Source organism: Schistocerca gregaria, chromosome X (assembly GCF_023897955.1).
Source record: "Schistocerca gregaria isolate iqSchGreg1 chromosome X, iqSchGreg1.2, whole genome shotgun sequence".
Lineage (NCBI taxonomy): Eukaryota > Metazoa > Arthropoda > Insecta > Orthoptera > Acrididae > Schistocerca > Schistocerca gregaria.
The window spans coordinates 869,720,025-869,734,553 of NC_064931.1; positions in this window are offsets into that span (position 1 = coordinate 869,720,025).

Sequence of the window (14,529 nt, forward strand, 5' to 3'; positions counted from 1 at the left end):
TCGTCTTCAGCGATGAGAGTCGCTTCTGCCTTGGTGCCAATGATGGTCGTATGCGTGTTTGGCACCGTGCAGGTGAGCGCCACAATCAGGACTGCATACGACCGAGGCACACAGGGCCAACACCCGGCATCATGGTGTGGGGAGCGATCTCCTACACTGGCCGTACACCTCTGGTGATCGTCGAGGGGACACTGAATAGTGCACGGTACATCCAAACCGTCATCGAAGCCATCGTTCTACCATTCCTAGACCGGCAAGGGAACTAGCTGTTCCAACAGGACAATGCAAGTCCGCATGTATCCCGTGCCACCCAACGTGCTCTAGAAGGTGTAAGTCAACTACCTCGGCCAGCAAGATCTCCGGATCTGTCCCCCATTGAGCATGTTTGGGACTGGATGAAGCGTCGTCTCACGCGGTCTGCACGTCCAGCACGAACGCTGGTCCAACTTAGGCGCCAGGTGGAAATGGCATGGCAAGCCGTTCCACAGGACTACATCCAGCATCTCTACGATCGTCTCCATGGAAGAATAGCAGCCTGCAGTGCTGCGAAAGGTGGATATACACTGTACTAGTGCCGACACTGTGCATGCTCTGTTGCCTGTGTCTATGTGCCTGTGGTTCTGTCAGTGTGATCATGTGATGTATCTGACACCAGGAATGTGTCAATAAAGTTTCCCATTCCTCGGACAATGAATTCACGGTGTTCTTATTTCAATTTCCAGGAGTGTAGTTGCATGCTTGAGGGTAGCAGACAAGCCTGTCTGCTAGAGAACAGTAGGACCAACGTCGGAACAGGTAGCTAAGCTTTCTAGAAGCAAAGAGGTTTCCATTCCTAGTATGGTCCTGCCCGTCCCTTATCATGTTGGTATAGGCAGCTGCCTCTCTGGTCGCTTCCGTTTTGAATTTGGAAAGCACGCTTGGTAGGAGCCCCGCAGGTCAGTCTGTCCGCGGCGAGCGTCTGAAGTGGTAAGATCTCCGGCTAAGCGCGTGTCTGCTAAGTCCGTAGGACAATGGATTTCATAAGTGCAGCCTAACTGAAAATTTAATCACCTTTATTTCAGGTTTAGCTCTAAAATATATAATGCTATCTTAAATTGCATCGCAGTGTGAGTCGAGTGTACAGTTCAGAATATCTTCCGGTAGTTGCTTTGTCACTACTTTGTAGGTAAAGTGGAACCACGTGTTGATCAGTAACTCTAACTAAGATCATCAATCTTAAATGCGTATGTGCGTGAGATTATAACGTCTCGTCTTAACAATATTTTTCAATGTAGCAACTTTTCTTTATGTTCAACCCACGTGGGGTGTACTTTGTAAGACCAGTACCACGTGCTTATACAATTGTTTGACCCATCAGGTTAATAGTAAGACGATAGTAACCAGTTCGAGGTTTTTGTTTCGTAAATTGCTTTTCGATCTAATTCATTTTAATTTTCAAGATTATTGTGGAGTACACTCTTTATGTAAACCAAGTTGACCACGTGAAGCATGTGGTGTAATCATCAAAGTAGCCCTCAGCTATTCTTTTCGGGAAGATTTCACAGAGAGTTAGTATGAATTTAGTATACCAGTGTGTGGTAATTACATGACGGACATGATTGCGCTACGAATGTAACTTCTTTAGGTGAAAATTGAATCGGTTGGTTGTGGTTTACTTCCTCTTGCATATGTTTCAGTGTTCTTCGTGTGTTATTTTATGAATGTAGTGTTGTATGCAATCTCCCAATCTGTGGCTCCCTATTTGATGTGTTCCGTAATATTACAAACTCACATTTTCACAATCCTAAATAAGGCACCAGCTTAGTTATGACTCAAGTTTAATATGCTGAAATTTCGATGATCAACGTTAAAATAAATTTCCAAATATAAACTGATTTATTTCTTTTTATTTAAATTCTTTTTTTATATATGTATCACCGGTTTTCGTATGACTATTAAAAGATTATAATTAATGTTAGTCTGGTTGCAAATTTGGTAAGCTAGACTGGATACCTGGTGAAACAGTTGCTTAGTAATGCAAGATTAACTTCCTCAGATAACTCACAGCTTTTAACCAGCTTTTATTGTCTATCAGCACTACTTTCAGACTAAATTAATGCAACAATATTACACTGGTTATGTTGTCGTGCACAATTAAGTTTGTTACGTATGCCATTGCTGCATTATTTGCTAGCGTGAAGTCGATATTACTGTGCGTACCATCGAACTCTGCATATGTTGGTATACGTCCTTCCATATTCATTACATGTACTTGTGTTTCTTGTATTAGATCGGTGATTATGCGTCCTCTGTCATCTGTTTTGTCTGAGTTCTAGAGGGTCGATCTGGAATTAATGTCAGCACTTATCACTAATTTTTGCCTCTGGTATACATTACTAGGTCTCTGATGTAGTCTGCATACGGCTGTATTTGATGGCTGTATTGGGCGTACATGGATACTATAAGCCATATGACGTTCCCATGAGTTATCCCTATGGTAACCAAGTATTGATTGCATAACTGTGTTGCCTTAACTATGTTATAAGTTCTATTTAGAATTACTATTGCAGCCCTACAGTCACTACTGCCTGTTACTGTGGTAGCATGTTTTGGTAGACATATCAGTTGCCTGTTTCTGTTACAAGGTTCTTGTAAGCACATGATGTCTGCCTGCAGGTCTTGTGCTATTTTAGGGATTTCCGCGCTGACTGTAGTACTGTGTTTTGTGTTATGTTGTAAGATATTCATTTTTTGTCTATATGTTCTGGGTGTTTTACGTGTACAAAACATTTACTGCCAGTCTGTGAGTAATCAAAATATTTTCGTCCGTGTGCTATTACATGATCTATGATGAAGAAATTGAAGAAATGTACGATGAAATAAAAGAAATTATTCAGATAGTGAAGGGAGACGAAAATTTAATAGTAATGGGTGACTGGAATTCGAGTGTAGGAAAAGGGAGAGAAGGAAACATAGTAGGTGAATATGGATTGGGGCTAAGAAATGAAAGAGGAAGCCGCCTAGTAGAATTTTGCACAGAGCACAACTTAATCATAGCTAACACATGGTTTAAGAATCATGAAAGAAGGTTGTATACGTGGAAGAACCCTGGAGATACTAAAAGGTATCAGATAGATTATATAATGGTAAGACAGAGATTTAGGAACCAGGTTTTAAGTTGTAAGACATTTCCAGGGGCAGATGTGGACTCTGACCACAATCTATTGGTTATGACCTGTAGATTAAAACTGAAGAAACTGCAAAAATGTGGGAATTTAAGGACATGGGACCTGGATAAACTGACTAAACCAGAGGTTGTACAGAGTTTCAGAGAGAGCATAAGGGAACAATTGACAGGAATAGGGGAAAGAAATACAGTAGAAGAAGAATGGGTAGCTCTGAGGGATGTAGTAGTGAAGGCAGCAGAGGATAAAGTAGGTACAAAGACGAGGGCTGCTAGAAATCCTTGGGTAACAGAAGAAATATTGAATTTAATTGATGAAAGGAGAAAATATAAAAATGCTGTAAATGAAGCAGGCAAAAAGGAATACAAACGTCTCAAAAATGAGATCGACAGGAAGTGCAAAATGGCTAAACATGGATGGCTAGAGGACAAATGTAAGGATGTAGAAGCTTATCTCACTAGGGGTAAGATAGATACTGCCTACAGGAAAATTAAAGAGACCTTTGGAGAGAAGAGAACCACGTGTATGAATGTCAAGAGCTCAGATGGCAGCCCAGTTCTAAGCAAAGAAGGGAAGGCAGAAAGGTGGAAGGAGTATATAGAAGGTTTATACAAGGGCGATGTACTTGAGGACAATATTATGGAAATGGAAGAGGATGTAGATGAAGACGAAATGGGAGATACGATACTGCGTGAAGAGTTTGACAGAGCACTGAAAGACCTGAGTCGAAACAAGGCCCCCGGAGTAGACAACATTCCATTAGAACTACTGACGGCCTTGGGACAACCAGTCCTGACAAAACTCTACCAGCTGGTGAGCAAGATGTATGAGACAGGCGAAATACCCTCAGACTTCAAGAAGAATATAATAATTCCAATCCCAAAGAAAGCAGGTGCTGACAGATGTGAAAATTACCGAACTATGAGTTTAATAAGCCACGGCTGCAAAATACTAACGCGAATTCTTTACAGACGAATGGAAAAACTGGTAGATGCGGACCTCGGGGAGGATCAGTTTGGATTCCGTCGAAATGTTGGAACACGTGAGGCAATACTGACCTTACTACTTATCTTAGAAGAAAGATTAAGAAAAGGCAAACCTACGTTTCTAGCATTTGTAGACTTAGAGAAAGCTTTTGACAATGGTGACTGGAATACTTTTTTCCAAATTTTAAAGGTGGCAGGGGTAAAATACAGGGAGCGAAAGGCTATTTATAATTTGTACAGAAACCAGATGGCAGTCATAAGAGTCGAGGGGCATGAAAGGGAAGCAGTGGTTGGGAAAGGAGTGAGACAGGGTTGTAGCCTCTCCCCGATGTTATTCAATCTGTATATTGAGCAAGCAGTAAAGGAAACAAAAGAAAAATTTGGAGTAGGTATTAAAATTCATGGAGACGAAGTAAAAACTTTGAGGTTCGCCGATGACATTGTAATTCTGTCAGAGACAGCAAAGGACTTGGAAGAGCAGTTGAATGGAATGGACAGTGTCTTGAAAGGAGGATATAAGATGAACATTAACAAAAGCAAAACGAGGATAATGGAATGTAGTCAAATTAAATCGGGTGATGCTGAGGGAATTAGATTAGGAAATGAGACACTTAAAGTAGTAAAGGAGTTTTGCTATTTAGGAAGTAAAATAACTGATGATGGTCGAAGTAGAGAGGATATAAAATGTAGACTGGCAATGGCAAGGAAAGCGTTTCTGAAGAAGAGAAATTTGTTAACATCGAATATAGATTTATGTATCAGGAAGTCGTTTCTGAAAGTATTTGTTTGGAGTGTAGCCATGTATGGAAGTGAAACATGGACGATAACTAGTTTGGACAAGAAGAGAATAGAAGCTTTCGAAATGTGGTGCTACAGAAGAATACTGAAGATAAGGTGGATAGATCACGTAACTAATGAGGAGGTATTGAATAGGATTGGGGAGAAGAGAAGTTTGTGGCACAACTTGACTAGAAGAAGGGTTCGGTTGGTAGGACATGTTTTGAGGCATCAAGGGATCACAAATTTAGCATTGGAGGGCAGCGTGGAGGGTAAAAATCGTAGAGGGAGACCGAGAGATGAGTACACTAAGGAGATTCAGAAGGATGTAGGTTGCAGTAGGTACTGGGAGATGAAGCAGCTTGCACAGGATAGAGTAGCATGGAGAGCTGCATCAAACCAGTCTCAGGACTGAAGACAAGAACAACAACATATATTTTGTCCAAGTCGAAAGATTCTGACCTGTGGAGGCAGACCTGGAGCATGAGATCGAGCAGCGGCTCTGCTGATGTAGGAATATTTTCTGTCTTTAGGATGATTCTGTCTGTCTGCTCAGTTACTGGAAAACAGAGAGAATCTCCCTTTGGATGGCACAATCTAAGTAGCATCCGCTGCGCTGTCTGCAGTATCTCTTTTTCTGTAGCCTACTTAGAAGTAAGTTAAGTTCTAAATTATCATAATTAGGTGCAGCTGGCTTGCAGTTGGTGCTGGTTTCTGTTTCGGTCTCTGAGGTGGTACTCGACGGATTGTGGCTTGGTGTTGGCCGCTGATTGGGGGAAATTTTAAGACATCTTTGGGATGTCACACGATTACTTTCCGTTTTGTCACACGCCTCTTCAATGCTGTTTGCCATCACACGTTTTTCACTGATGTTAGTGGTGCTTGCTGGCATGGTGTCGGCGATGGTGGTGATTTGTATGGGACTGACTGTACGTGTTACGTTGTCTTTGTTTGTGTTTGGGGTGGAGGTTGTTGCTAGACGCACGTTGACATCGTTGCAAATGTCACATGTCTCTCCCTCAGATTTGTCCTCATATAATTGGTCTACGTTTATAAGTTTGGGTCCTGTAGTTTTGAGTTTTGTATTGATCTGTGGCCTGAGTGTTTCGATGTGTTTTGATTCAGGGACTGCGTGCCCGTCTGTTCGTTGTCCTTTTCCGCGGGGCGAAGAGTGCCTCCCGAGACAAATTTGACTGGTTTGATGTACTGTTCACATTTACGTGTGTCTTAAGGTTTTCCATGTGATGATGATTCTGGTTTGTGTTCATCCTGTGTATGTGTGGTGTGATGTACTTCAGCTGGGAGAAATTGTGAGGGAGTATGTCGGTTTTGTTTGTACATGTTCGTGTCCACAATATATGTAAGATCATCTTCCAACTCATCTATCCTCTGCATTAATGTTATTTGGAAGTTTATCCAGTGGTGTAATTGTCTTTTAATTTGCTTTGCCACCTCGTAGTGGATCGAACCACAGATTGTCATGTCATCTATATATTCTATCGTATTAATGCAGCTATCCTGTAACCTTGTTGAGTGTGTTAGGGGCGGGATGGGTTCATTATCTACGTAATTCTCTGGCAGTTGATACATTTGTCTTCTCCAGGAAATTTCTCATTGGTAGCTTCTCTGTAATGTTGACGGTGATTTGTATTTATGTGTTTTGGGTGATTGGCTTTGGGCGTTCGCGTTTCTTGCGTGTGTGTTATTTTAGCTGCCATAGTCTATACTGTCCAGGAGCCGGTCATGAAGCTGTTTATAGGTCTGACAATCGCCTCCTTTTGTTTTGTTGCAGACGCGGCCTCTGTATTTGCTGGGGATACAGACGCAAACCGCGGACCTGCACTCACTGCGCTTGTGTCCTTGGTTGCCGCACTTGGCACACGTGACGTCGGCTTTTCTGCAGGTTTTAGTCGTATGTCCTAGGTCGCAGCACTTAAAACACTTGTTTACTACTGTATAGTCTTTCGCAGAAAGTGATTGGAAGTCTATGTAGACTCTGTCCTCTTGTAAGGACTGTCCAGGTGTGGCTGACCTCCAGTACCTGGTGACTGAAACCCCTCCCCCTAGGCCCTGTTTTGAATCTTATTTTGACCTCTCTGTCGAAGTCTTCTTTCATGGTGTCACCGCTTGGATTCTGCTCCTAAAGGCTTTCTAGAAACTCTTCGTCGGTAAGTGTATCTGGCACGTGATATACTGATACGAGTGGCTTGCGTTTTCGCGGTCCTTCACAGACAATGGTGTGCAGGTCTTTAGTCTTTTCTATTATTTTTCGTCAGTCCTCTTGTGTTTCCGTTTGTACTATAACTGCAGTCTGTGTGGTTCTGATTGATTTTATATGGATATTCTCTTTCCTGGGATTTATATTCTTGGTGATGGTCTGTCGGACAGCTTTGGCTTCTCGATTTTCTGCCGATTTGATATAGAGGGTTGTGGCCTGCTTTGTTTTAGCCTGTTGTATTCTTCGAGCTTCTTTGGCTTTGGGCTCTATAGTTAAGGCGGCAGCGTATGTCAGTGTCTGTGCTTGTGTCTGTGCTTGCTGTGTGACTTTATAAGTTAGTTCTCTTATTTGTTGCTACAAGTCTTGGTTCGCTATACTCAATTCCCTATTTTCGTCCTCTAATTTCTCAGCCTTCTCTTGCAAAGTTTGTATTTGTAAGTCTTTGACTGGATTAGAGGTTCTCTGTAGTTCTAGTCTTAGTCGCCTATTTTCATCGTTTAGGCAGGACAGTTTAACTTCAAGGCTAGTTATTTCGAAAGCCAAGGGAAACACTTTGTCTCTAATGACAGTTAACAGAGAAGATATGCTTAGCTTTTAACTCTGCTCCTATTTCACTCAATATTTTGTCTATGGCTGCTATCTTTTGACTGGGGGACAGAGGCACAGGTTCTTCCTCCGTGTGTTCCATACCAGGTTTGACGTTGATGCCTCGAGCTAGTGTCCTACCCCACGCTTCCCTTCTTCTTCCGTCGGCCACTGGTGTGGTGGTGTCGGTGCTTCGTCGGCTGGAATCCAGGGCCGAAGGTAGGCAGGCGGTTGTTTACCGACAGCAGGGAGCACAGCTGGTGGCCGCAACTGCTGACGTCGACGGGGCAGGCGTTGGCCGCTGCTGACGCGTCGGATTCCGCTGCGGCTGGTGAGGAGTCGGAGTGCTGACACGCGAGAACCGGCGCGGCTGCCTGGCGAAACTGACACGCGCTCGGCCAGCGGGAGGGCGACGGCCTCTCCGTTGACGCGTTGCACACGACGAACGCACTAGAAGCACTTTAATCAATCTCTCTGTTTTATTTACAGTATTTAAAGAGTCAACGAGAACGGACTGTGTAAGATAACACTCCCGGTACACGATAATTAAAAGTCAGTGTCCACAATCAAATTTTTACCGACAAAATCTGCATCTGAATGCGGAGCCACATCACACTGCAACCTACTCGGCCACCATCTTGCCTGAACTATCACGACTAATCCCACTTATGACACCAGTTGTCCAGGATGGGCGTATAGGCAGGCGGTGGGTGTCATGGAACGATTAGGATTATTTTTAGAGAAAGGCCATTTATTGGCTAAAGCATGTTGAAAGGGGCTACATAGGCCTAGGGAGGTGAGGGTGATCCAGAGCTTAGAGGTTGGCTAAACATTGTTCGCGAAGCTACTGAAAGTTGTTGTCTGCCAAAACTAAGTCTACAGTGCTGCAGCACCGGGAGAAGCCGGAGATGTTCAACGCTACAGGGAGCGCATCCGACTCACGGGTGAGCAGGAATACAAGAGAGCGAGCCCTGTTGCTACTGCTCTCATCTATTACTTTCCCCTCTTTGGGGAAGTGTGAGGGGGAGTTTGTAGCCTTGCGGCTTTTACTCCCCTGTGTACTTGTGTGTGTGATTATGTCTGTACTTTTTGGTGTCTGTGAAATGTGATGATTGTTCTGTGTGTGTCTGGTACTTGCCTGAGGTTTGGCGAGATAATTGTGGTTATTTGGGTAGGAGCAGGATTTGGGAAAGGATATTGGGATTTCCTCTTCGACTTAGCCGTCGAAGATCATCATTGCGTTGAGGAGGTTCGCGCCTTCCGAGCCTACGGGTAATCAGGATAGCCTGCGTCTTTTCGGAGTTGATGGTGATTCGCCAGTGATGGACCCAAATTTCTGTGTCATCTAAAACCCTTTGTAGCCTACGGATGACCAGGTCCTTGTTCGCATTTCTTGTGTAGAAGGCTATATCGACAGCGTACTGTGCGGTGTGCACCAGGGGGGCCGATGGTGTGTGTGTAGTGTACAGACTGTACAAAACGGGCCCCAGGATCGATCAATGCAACACCCCAGCACCGATCCCTGCAACACCCCAGCACGGATACACCTCTTGGTGGAGGTGGCTGTTTCTACTTTGACAGAGAAAGTTCTATTCGAGAGATAGCTTTTGATCTGCTTAACTATGCTCCTGGGGAACCCTTGTGTGTACAACTTGTAGAGTAGCCCTCTATGCCATACTGAGTCAAAGGCTTTGGCTACGTCTAGTAGCACTACCCCGCAGTAGCCTCTGTGGTTGAAGCCCTCTGTGGCTGCTTCGACCACTCTCATGATCTGTTGTGGGGCAGAGTGGTTCTGCCGGAATCCGAATTGGAAATCCGGCAGAAGTTGCTCTCTGGTAATATGTTCCTGTATGGGTCTTAGCAGGAGGCGCTCATAGATCTTGCTGAGAGTTGGCAAGAGGCTAATCGGCCTGTTGTGCTGGGGGAATAGAGGGTCTTCCCCTGGTTTGTGTATCGCGACCACTTCGGCGTGTTTCCAGCAAGCTGGGAATTCGGGGGTACGAGTAGTCTCGTTGAAGACGTTCGCGAGGTGTTCGATCGCCGTGGGTGGGAGGTTTTTGACCAACTGGTTGGTGACACTGTCATGTCCTGGCGCCTTTTTGAAGGGGAGAGACCTAATTACTTTTGCCACGTCTTCAGGGGCAATAACTGTGGGCTCATCTTCTGGGCCCTCCTCAGCATTGAGGAAGACAGCCAGTTGACGACGGACCACTGTTTCATGCTCATCATCCTGGGATTCTGCCGCTTGGAACTGCTTCTCGAAACTGTCGGCGGGGGCGTTGGCCTTTTCAGTATGGCTGTGGGCCAGACTCCTCTCGCCGTGCAGTGGCGGCATCCTAATGCGTCTTTTTGTGAATTGTTTGGTTGCTTACCAAAGTGTGTGATCGTCTACTTTGAGGGCTGTGAGGCGGTTTTGCCATTGCTGGTTTCTGTGCTCATTGAGCGCTACCTTCAACTCTCTCTGTAGACGATTGAGCAGCCTCCTTGTGGCCTGGTTTCTGGTTATCTGCCACTCTTTTGCCACTCTATTCTTATGTCGAATTTGAGCTAGCAAGTGTTCCGGGAGTTGTATTTGCGGCGGCAGGCCATCCCTTTGTGGAGGGGTGGCCTCTTCTGCTGCCTGGAGGATGGTACCTGTTAGGTCTTGTAGCGCTTGTTCTGCTGTTTCGGCAGTAGGTGGCGGAGCGCGAGCGATATCAGAGGCGACAGTTTCTAGGTATCGCTCCCAGTTTGTACGTTTGTAAGACGTCTGGTACCGTGGGAGTGCTACCCATTCTCCCACGTCGACCTCTAGAATCACTGGGTTGTGGTTGGAGGACATTCTGTTGATTGTCTTTGCGGTCACAAACCCCGTAATCCTCCTGGTGAGAGCTATGTCTAACACGTCTGGCCTGCCTCCATTTTTTGGAAAATGTGTGGGCTCGACTAGATCCCATGTATCGAAATGGTGGTTGCGCGCTAGTTGTTGCAATCTGGCGCCTGCTCTGGAGGTTGCTCTGGGATTCCAATCAGGGTGTTTGGCATTGAAGTCGCCCCCTATTACGAGTTTGCCTTCGATTTGCCCTAGAGTAGCTATGTCTCCCTCATCTATCTGGTCTTGTGGGGGTCGGTAGATTGCAACGATTGTTAGGGGTCCAGTGGCAGTGGCTACTTCCACCGCCACTGCTTGTATTTTATTGGTAACTGGTAAGAGTACCTGGTGGTGGGGGATCCCGCTTTTTATGTATATGGCCACTCCTCCACCTTGGGTTGGCCTGTCTTTGCGGTAGTTAACGTAGTTGGAAACTGCCGCTTTTATTCCCGGTTTTAGGTGGGTTTCCCCCATCATGCATATGTCGATGGAGAACTCCTTCATGAGTTCTCTGAACTCGACCTCTTGGTTAACAATGCTGTCTGCATTAAAGACGCACATTGTCAGTCAGGCCTTGGATGTTTGGTCGTCTATCCATGATGGGGTTTTGAAACTACTGATGAAGTCGCAGAGGGGAGCGACTGCTGGACTGCTGCCTGAAGGCCAACGAGGTTCTGTGTGTTCTGCTTCTGGGCTTCCCTGAAATCCCTCATAATTTCCATGACGAGGTTCATGGTTTGCACCATAATGCCTAACAACTGTTCCGTGGGGGGGGGGGGGGGACTATGTGTGGGGTTCCCTAGAGCTTCCTCTGTCTTGGTGGACCTGGTCGTTGTTGTTGTGTGTATCCCGGTGTTGTTCTTGTGATTTTGATTGGTGTTGTGGTGACAGGGCCGCGCTTTCATGGTTTCTCAGGGGAGAAACCACTTCTGCGTATGTTGCCCTGGGTGTGTCCGGTCTTGGTTTTACCCAGGCCTTGTCTGTGTGTGTTGTTGTATTTTGTTTTCTTGTGTGACTGGTTGGGATTGTCGTGTTTTGTTTACGTGTGTGGGGGGCGGCCTTTGCGCCCTTTGCCTGCTGCGAGTGTCTTTTGCGGACCTCACAACCTTGGTAACCCGCTGTGTGGGTTTTTCCACACAGCGCACACCTTATTTGTGGGTCCATATGTTTTAGTGTGCATGTCATAGTGTCGTGGGCCTCGGCGCACTTCCTGCATCTCAGTGGCATGGTGCAGTGTGCAGCGATGTGGTTCAGGCCCTGACACCTGAACCACTGCACCGTCTTGTTTTTACGGCGCAGCGGCTCCGTGGTGACAGGCACAGCCAGGACCATCTTAATCTCCCTCTTGTTTTGTGGTATGTCAGGGGGTGTTACCTGGTACAGCGGCCCATCTGCTGGACCACCTTGACGACGTACCCCTGGGCAGTCAAGTCTGTTTTGATTTCCTGGGGGGACAGTCGTCTTGGGAGGTCTCTAATAACTATGTTTCTGTTTCGTGTTTTTGTTGTGGGGAATGTGTAGTGAGGTATGTTTTTTATGTTGAATAGCGTTTTGACTGTGTTGTAGTGTTCGAGTGTGTGTACTGTGACTTTTATTTTGTCTGCACCGGCGGGTTTTGCCTGGAAACTGCCTCCCCCAATTTCTGTCTTGAGCAACTCGAAGAGCTCGTCGTAGTTTTGAGGAAACTCTGCGACAATCGGGGGAAGGTGGTGGGTGGCTTGTATTTGTGTGTCTGTTGTGTCACTTGTTGTCTCCCGTTCATCAGCTACCGCCTGGAATCTGTTCGGGGTGGGTTCCACTCCACGGGCCGCCGGTAGCCTCGGCTGGCAAAAGGTCTTTTTGGCCAGCACGAAACCGTCCGAGTCCTGTACGGTTAAGTGGTTCCTTTCCAGGTCAGTTGATTCCTGGTCCCCTTCCAGAGCGAGTACGGGTGCTGTCGGGGCGCAGATTCCTCAGAGGGTGAGGAAGTGCTTGGAGCAGGGGTGGTGGAGTGCTTCTTGCTCTGTATGTACCTCTCCTTACGGTCCTTCCTTGCACATCGCTGCTTGGATAAGGTGGACTTGTGTGGGGGGGGATTTTAGGTATTTGGATCAGGTGGAGGGCTGGGTCGAGGTGGTGGGTTTGGGGAGGATTGCGATCGGCTGACGGGTCGTCTGTTTGCCTTTGTTAGGGAAGCAATGGCGTTAGCAAGCAGGAGCGGACTTAGGAGAGGGGAGGGAGTGGTGGGATTACAAGTACTGACGATGTATGAGGTTGTTGGTGTTCTGTGTAGGATTGCATTATTTGCTGTGTTATATGCCATGTCCGGAGCAGAGAGGGGGGGGGGGGTTGCCAGGGGGGCGCCAGTTACAGCCTTCGTTGACACCGTTAGGTTTCCCGGCTGCATTGCTGGCCGTACTGTATTCGTGGACGCGGAGGTCTGGACGGCGGCGGCGGAAACCTTTTCTGCGGTTCCGCGGCCGGCTTCCAGGTACTGGCCCACAATTTCCCTACTCTTGGGGGGAGCAGAGCCTGGCTCTGCGGCAGCTGGGGTGCCCGAGACTGCCGACGACGCTGCCCGAGGCAACAACAAGACGCGCTTTTTGTCGACAGCGGTTGGCCGCTTCGACCCCAAAGCACCACTGGAGCTCCACATCCCGCAAAACGAGATGAAACACAACAATTCTGCTGTCGGGCGTCGCAAAGTTATGAATCCTGCCCGCCGTAGCTTGCTGTAGACCTGTACGCGAGTTACCGCCAATGCTTTAATAAAAGTAGAGCCGAATAAACTCCTTTTTTGTCACCCGTGCAAGCGGGGGCCTATGGCTGACGATAAGCGAGGGAGAGGAGCGATGCTCAACCCTCGACTGCTACTCAGCGAGTGAGAGCGAGCCCGGCGACAGGCAGCCGGGTATATTCGACGCATCACGAGGCTTCTTCCGCCCTGATTGGTCGGGACCGAGAAAACCGTGCGGGCGGCATGGAACATTCCAGAGCGTTGCCTGCTAAGCGACGCCTGGGGCGGCGTTACCTCGTAAGCACATGAGAGAGGTGCGTCAACAAGGTGCCCTTCGTCGGTGCTGACTTCTTGTTGCTAAACCGTGGGACGAAAGAATTTTCAGGCAGCTAACACTGCCGGCCGTGGCTTGGCCGTAACGGAAAAATACAGTTACCGTTTGAAAGCTCATATAATAAAGCAAAATCCCTTATTGTCTGGCTCATCCTTTACAATACAGATTCCATTCACGGAAATTGCTAGATAATCGTCATGTTTGTCGTCGATATTGTCATTGTTAATGTTGTTTCCAGAACGGGCTATTTCTCTTCTGAAACTTCATAGTTTGAAATTTAATTATGCTGTAGTTGATGGAGTGCTGGCACCAAAGTTTTCAGATAGTCTGCGTAACCAGTTACGTTGGCCACTGATGCGGTATATATAGGGATCGTGTCAACCCCTTCAGCATCGACTACAGTCTGAAGATAGTGCATTCAAGGACGGACAGTGGCATCCACAAAATAAATTAAATCATAAGGACGGCTTTAGGTGTTTGATTTGCTCACAATAGTAAACGGTCATCGTCCCAAGGCCTCCTGTCAAAACGATGGACATACAAAAACTTTTCGTTCCAGTCGTTTGTGTTACACTCCTTACTTGTTGCGATATAATGACGTCATCATTCTCTGGAATCCGGCATTCGTATTGTGTAGTTATCTAAGTCTGCAAATTTACATAGAAATGATCCTACATTTCCTATGGCTGTTAGTCTTCAAATATGGCGGAGTAGCGATTTTATGTATTCGCTATGCCCTCTGAAAGGCAGAGAAATTATTATCTTCAATATTAGACCCCGATATTTCGAGTATCTACTTTAAAAAATTAAATTTCTAATTGTAAAAATTTAGTATCAGTTTCCTTTTTCATCACCTATTGTTTAAAATTATTGAGTGAATTCCTAGAATGAAAATGTA